At 40.7% G+C, this 6409-nt stretch overlaps 1 pseudogene; it reads right to left on the bottom strand.

Moving 5' to 3' along the window:
* Positions 1-5044: 5044 nt before the first annotated feature.
* Positions 5045-5869, bottom strand: LOC101581722 (annotated as a pseudogene).
* Positions 5870-6409: the final 540 nt, after the last annotated feature.

The raw sequence follows: 6409 nt of genomic DNA, 5'->3' as shown, positions 1-6409 counted from the left end.
ATAGAGGACTTGAAGTACTCTGCTCCATGCTCTTCTTACCTTCATGGTTTATGAAGAGAAGTCGGCCATAATTCTGATGGGTTTTCCTTTGAATGTGATCTGCTTCTTTGCTCTAGCGGCTTTCAGCATATCATTCTTGTGCTTTATTTCTGGGATCTTGATATTATATGTCTAGGTGTGTTTTTAATTTTTTGAAGTTATTTGGCATTGTGTATGCTTCAGTTCCCTGAGTTTCATATTGTTTCCTCATATTTGGGATGTTTTCTGCTATTGCTTCTGCCCATATTCTTTTTATGTCATTTGCATTGATTCCATCTTTCTCATTGATGCCTATTAGTCTCACGTTGTTCATCTTTGCATCATCTTGCAGGTGATGAATTATTTTTCCTGCATCCTAGTTGTTTTTATGAGATCCTTTCTCACCTTTTCACTAGCTGCACTAGCGTCTTCAAGATCTGAAATTCTGTCTTCACATTCACTCAAACGGTTTTGCAGGCTTGTGATTGAGATTTTAAGTTCCTCCATATCTCTTGGACTCTCCTTCATGTGATCTATTTCTTTCCTGTATTGCTCATTTAAGAAATCTGTCATTTCTGTAATATCCTCTATATTTTTTTATCAATGTCTTCTTTAGAGGCAGTTATTAATTCTTTTAGTTCAGAGTTTTTTTCAGATTGGGTTTCTTTGATGTGTTTCTGCATTTGATTCTTTACTTCAGATGCTATGAATTCAGAGATTTTTTTTCTATTTCAAATTAATTCTATTCTGAGTTCCTCTGTACCTTTCTGCTGTTGTTTCTTTACTTCTGATGCCATTAATTCATACATTTTAGCTGAGCTAGTGTCCTGTGCACTTTTTCTGGGTGGGCATTGGATTTCCCTTATACGTTTCTGTATTTTATTGTTTACTTCAGATGTTCTGATTTCAGAGATTTCTTCTTTTATTTCAGAAATTGATTCTGCTCTGAATTCCTGTATACATTTCTGCTGTAGTTTCTTTACTTCCAACACTATTAATTCATCCATTTCTGTTGAGCTAGTGTCCTCTGCACATGTTCTGAGTGGGCTTGTGGCCTGAGATTGCATTTTGCTCCTTCTCTTTGTCATTTTGTACAGCACTGACCTCTGACCTTTGGTGTAGAGCTTTGGTGCAATTATAACCTTAACACCTACTGAAATTCAGGTGCAGATCTATTAAGTTTGAGTTTATCCAGTTATGTCTGGCTTCCTTCTTGCTGTTGTGTTCATCTCCTTCCTGCTGCAGCCCTTAGAAGTGAACCTGTTGTGCCCCTCTAGCACAACTTGAACTTATGGTGCCCCTCTGTTGTTTTGCTGGCTCAAGGGCCACAGGGGAGCACAGAAGTGCTCCCACACATTAGTCAGGCATGGGCTTGGCTGATTCTGGGGGTCCTGAGACAGTTGCAGAAGTTTTCGTTCACGTGGCGGGCTTGAGGGTGGGAGCTCCGGTGGGGTGGACATTTTGTTAGGGTGCAGCAGAGAATCTCACTCACACAGCATGCCTGGGTTTTGGTCTGGAGGTGCCCCTTGGGTGCACGGAAGCCTCAAGCTCTCCCATACACTTGCAGGGTCTGGACTGGGCTAGATCTGGGCATCCCAAGAGAGTCACAGAAGTTCTGACTCACTGGATGTGTTTGAGGGCTGGAGCTCCGAAGGGATGGAGGGGTCCTGAGGGAATGGCAGATGGTCTCACTCATGTGGTGTGCCTGGGTTCTTATCCGGAGAGGTCCCACAGGCACAGGGAAGCCGGAAGCTCTCCCGCACACTCACAGGGGCTGGGCTGGGCTGGATCTGGGGGTCCTGAGAGTGTCACAGAAGTTTTCACTCACTGGGCATGCTTGAGGGCAGGGGCTGTGGAGAGGTGGAGGTGTCCTGAGAGTGCAGCAGAGGGTCTCACTCACTGCAGAGAATTCCAACTGGCCCAATTACAATGTTAATGCTAGTTAATTGCAACTCTGCTGTTTGCTGTGAGCCAAGCTCTGGACAAATCATCTGCTTTTGTGCAGAAATACTCCTTTTCTTTTTGGTGTTGTGGATTGAACCCAGGCCCTTGTGCATGTTAAATCTGTGTGCAAAATAACTCAGAGTTATCCTCAGAAGAAAACTTGATAGAATGATTCAAAGCTCTGTGACGGATTTTGCATTATTTTTGAATCTTCCCCTCTTTATACCCATATTCCTCTTTCGTGTGTCACAAGAATTTAAAGTCCCAAGTAGGAGAAAAGAGACTGGAGGTATTCATGCTATAGAACCTATCTTACTGGCCTAATTTCAGTGAAAACTTATACCCTATTATATTTGGAATTTTTGTTAAAGTATCTATTATCTAAATGATTATGCCACTGTGTAAAATTATCACATCTTTTTATCCATTCCCCCATTGATGAGCATTTGGTTTGTTTCCAAGATTTAGCTATGATAAATTGTGCTGCTATAAACATGGGTACACATGTGTCAATGTGGAATTGTGATCTCAATTCTTTTGGAAAAATACCCAGGAGGGGAATAGCTGGCTTGAATGGGACCTCCAATCCTAGCTTGTTGAGGAATCATCATTCTGATTTCTGTTGTAGTTCTACCAGCCTGGATTTCCACCAACAGTGAAGAAGATTCCTTTTCTCCCCACAGCCTCTCCAGCATTTGTTATTGGCTGACTTCTTGATGTCAGCCATTCTTTTGTTGTTTTAATTTGCATCATTTGAATTATCAATGATGAACATTTTTTTCATATACTTATTTTTCATTTGTATTTCTTCCTCTGAGAAGTGTGTATTCATCTCAGATGACCATTTTGGGATTAAATTTTTAACTTTAGGAGGCCTGAATTTTTAAAATTCTTTATATGTTCTAGATAGAAGTCCCTTTTTTAAGATACAGTCTGCTATAATTTTTTCACAATTAGTGGTTTTTCTTTCTATTCTGCTGGTGATTTTTTTGACATGCAGAAACTTTTTAAATGTATGAAATTCCAATTGTTGATTCTTTGAAGTATTCCGCATGCAGCTTGGTTTGTCTTCATGAACTCCATAGCAACACCTATGTCCTTAAGATTTTTCCCTACTTTCTTCTCAAGAAAATTTAGTATTTCAATTTTAATATTGAAATATTTGATCCATTTGGACTGTAGTTTTTTGCATAGTGATAGGCATGAATCGAGTTTTAGCCTTCAGCATGTGGACAGCCAGGTTTCCAGCACAATTTAATAAAGAGACCACCTTCTGGTGAGCATGTTTGGCCCGTTTAGGAAAGATAAGGTGGCTGGGTGTGTTTGCCACTGTGTCTGCATCTTCTAATTTGTTCCACTGGTCCTCAAGTCTGTTTGTTTTGCCAGTACCATGCTTAGTTTTCACAGTAGCTTTTTAATATAACTTCAAGTCAGAGATTGTGGTGCTACCTGCCTTTACTGTGTTGCCAGGATTGCTTTTGATATTCTAGGTCTCTTCTGATTATGGATTTATTTTAGGAATGTGTTCTGTGGATCTGTAATGAATACTAATGCCATTTTTATCAGAATTATATTGAATCTGTATAACAATTTCAGGAGTATGATCATTTTCACAAGGTTGGTTCTTCCTATCCAGGAGCAAGAAATATTGTTCCATTTTCTGAAAACTTCTTTGTTCTTTTTTTCCAGAATACTATAATTTTCATGTGCATATGTTTTATATCTTTTGTGGGATTGGTTCCTAAGTATTTTGTTTGTTTTCATGCTATGGTCAAAGGTAGGTTTTCCCTACTGTCTCTCAATGCATTGATTGTGCATAGAAATGCTATTGATTTTTGAGTATTGACATTGTATCCTGCTATGATATTGAATTGGGTTACTAAATCTGCAAGTCTTTTTGTGTAGTTTTTGGGGTCTTTTTTGTAGAGTATCATGTCATCTACAAATAATTATAATTTCACTTCTTCCTTTCAAATTATTATACTTCTTATTTCTTTCTCTTATTTAGTTGCTATGGCTAATGTTTCCAGAACTATATTTGAACAGGACTGACAGTGGGGATCCTTTTCTTCTTCCTCATTCTAAACTGAAGGTTTTCAGTTTTGTCCATTTAGTAGGATGTTGGCTGCTGGTTTGTCATAGATGACTTTCATCAGTTTTAGATATAGCCCATCTGTTATGATTTTCTGTAGGTTTTTTTTTAATTGCACATCATTCCTTTATTATACTGATCTGGAAAAATAATTACAGTTACACTCAAAATAAGTACTGGCCATGTGGCAGGGCAAAGCCAGCTGGAACATGATTCAGAAATCAGACATTGTGAGTTGCACTTAGACATAGTCAAGAGGCATTTTTGCTGGAGTCAAAACAAGGGAGAAGGACATAAGATACGCAGCAGGATGCACTCCTACTCCACAGGGACCAGAGCTCAACCTGTACTGGTGTGAGGAATGGCTTATTTTCTGTTGACCACATGTGAAACTATTCAACCACCACTAGAAGCCCCAGAAGGGTTTTTGTTTAGATATGTAATTTTTCTTTTGTAGAAAAATTGAACATGTAAACTTAATTCAGGATTAATCCCAACTTTCTGGAGCCAGCTCCTTTGGGGTGAGGGAAGAAATTGTATTTCACTCACCATGCAGGTTACATTCATTTCTGACTGGAATGTCAAGAGCTTTCTGACTGACTGGACTACAGGTCTAGCTCTGCAGAGCAGTTAGCTAGTGCTGCTTCTCAGGGCCATGCTTTGGCATATTTATCCCTGTTACCTACTCATGCAGGTCCTTAGTAAACAAAGCAGAAGCACTAGGCAAAGATTCACTACTGCTCAACACTCCTGAATAAGAAGAGTCTTCCCTGGCTTGGACTGAGAACTAGAGGTTGTGTCCTAAAAGTACTGTTCTGACTAGATTCCATCAAGGGAGTGGGTGTAGGAGCCAAAATGCTAAAAGGGAAGTGGAAGCCGCTGGTGCCCATCAGCAAATATAACACAGGATGACTGCAGATGTGGTCAGTGTGACAGGTGGGGGAAAGGTGTGGAGGGTTAGTGGATGGGGTGCAGGCTGCTTGGTGATCTTTACTTCTTGGCCTTGCCCTGGGCAGCCATAGCTTCCATGGCTTTGCGCAAAGTCTCCTCATCCCCAAAGAACTACATGGGCTCGATGGGTTTTAAGTTCTTATCCATCTCAGAAGCAATAGGAATACAATTTGGCAGGTTCAGCTCCATGATGGACTCTTCAGAGAGACCGTACAGATGCTTTACTGTACCCTGGAGGCTGTTGCTATGCGCTGCAATCAACACACATGTCCCCTTCTTGATCTGGGGAACAATTTCTTCAGTCCAGAAAGAAATGAGCTCTGACAATAGTATCTTTCAGTCTCTCAAGGAACGCAGCTGATCTTCACTGAGGTCTGGATACCAACGATCTTTGCTGATGTTACTGTAGAAGGGATGATCAGGCTCCATTGGGTGTGGTGGATTGAGGTCTGCATACCAATGATCTTTGCCGATGTTACTGTAGAAGGGATGGGGGTGGTGGGACACCATAGGAGTGTCAACAGTTCTTTATCTGGGCTTTGCCATGCTTGACACCCATTTCTGCTTTATTAAGGCCAGTCAGGCCCCTGCAGTGTCACTCACTGAGATGTCACGTTGTCAGCAATGGCAGCCACATCTGGTCAGTGCATCCAGTACTATCCAGAGGGTCTGGATTTCTCTTTTCTGCCCTGAGGTGAAGCAGATATCAAATTCGTAGCCAGCATCTTGCAGCACCTGCCTGCTACACTTCACCTCTTCATGGCCTACCAGGCTCAAGTTGACACCATACTGGCCACGGAAGCAGTTCACCAAGTTCCAGGTGCTCTTGCCATTCTGGATGAGCACCAGCTTATAGGTGGCCATGGCAAGAGGAAAGGAAAGTAGTGATGTGAGACTATAGCAGGCTGAGATTCTGGTGGCAATCTGGTTCTTTGTTTGTTTGTTGTTGTTGTTTTGTTTGTTGTTTTTAAGCATGAATGGGTGTTGGATATTGTCAAAAGACTTTTATGCATGTATTGGATGACCATGTTTTTTTTTTTTTGTTGTTGTTGTTGTTGCTGTTGTTCTGTTGATGTGTTGTATTACATTTATGGATTTGCATATCTTGAACCATCCCTGCATTGCTGGGATGAATCGAGTTCATTGTGATGCATACTCTTGGAGATTTGCTGCATTCTGCCTTCTAGTATTTTATTGAGGATTTTTGCATCTGTGTTCATTAGTGAGATTGGTTTGTACTTCTCTTTTCTGATTGGGAATTTCTCTTGTTTTGGTATCAGAGTAATACTTGCTTCCAGGAAAGAATTTGGGAGAATTCCTTCCCTTTCAATTTCATTGAAGAGTTTGAGTAGAGTTGGCATTACATGGTCTCTCAATTTCTTATAGAATTCAGCTGTGAATCCA

The sequence above is a fragment of the Octodon degus genome, unplaced genomic scaffold (assembly GCF_000260255.1).
Source record: "Octodon degus isolate 3935 unplaced genomic scaffold, OctDeg1.0 scaffold00008, whole genome shotgun sequence".
NCBI classification, from domain to species: Eukaryota; Metazoa; Chordata; class Mammalia; order Rodentia; family Octodontidae; genus Octodon; species Octodon degus.
The sequence above is the reverse complement of the archived record's forward strand: the minus strand, read 5'-3'. Positions and strand labels throughout refer to the sequence as shown.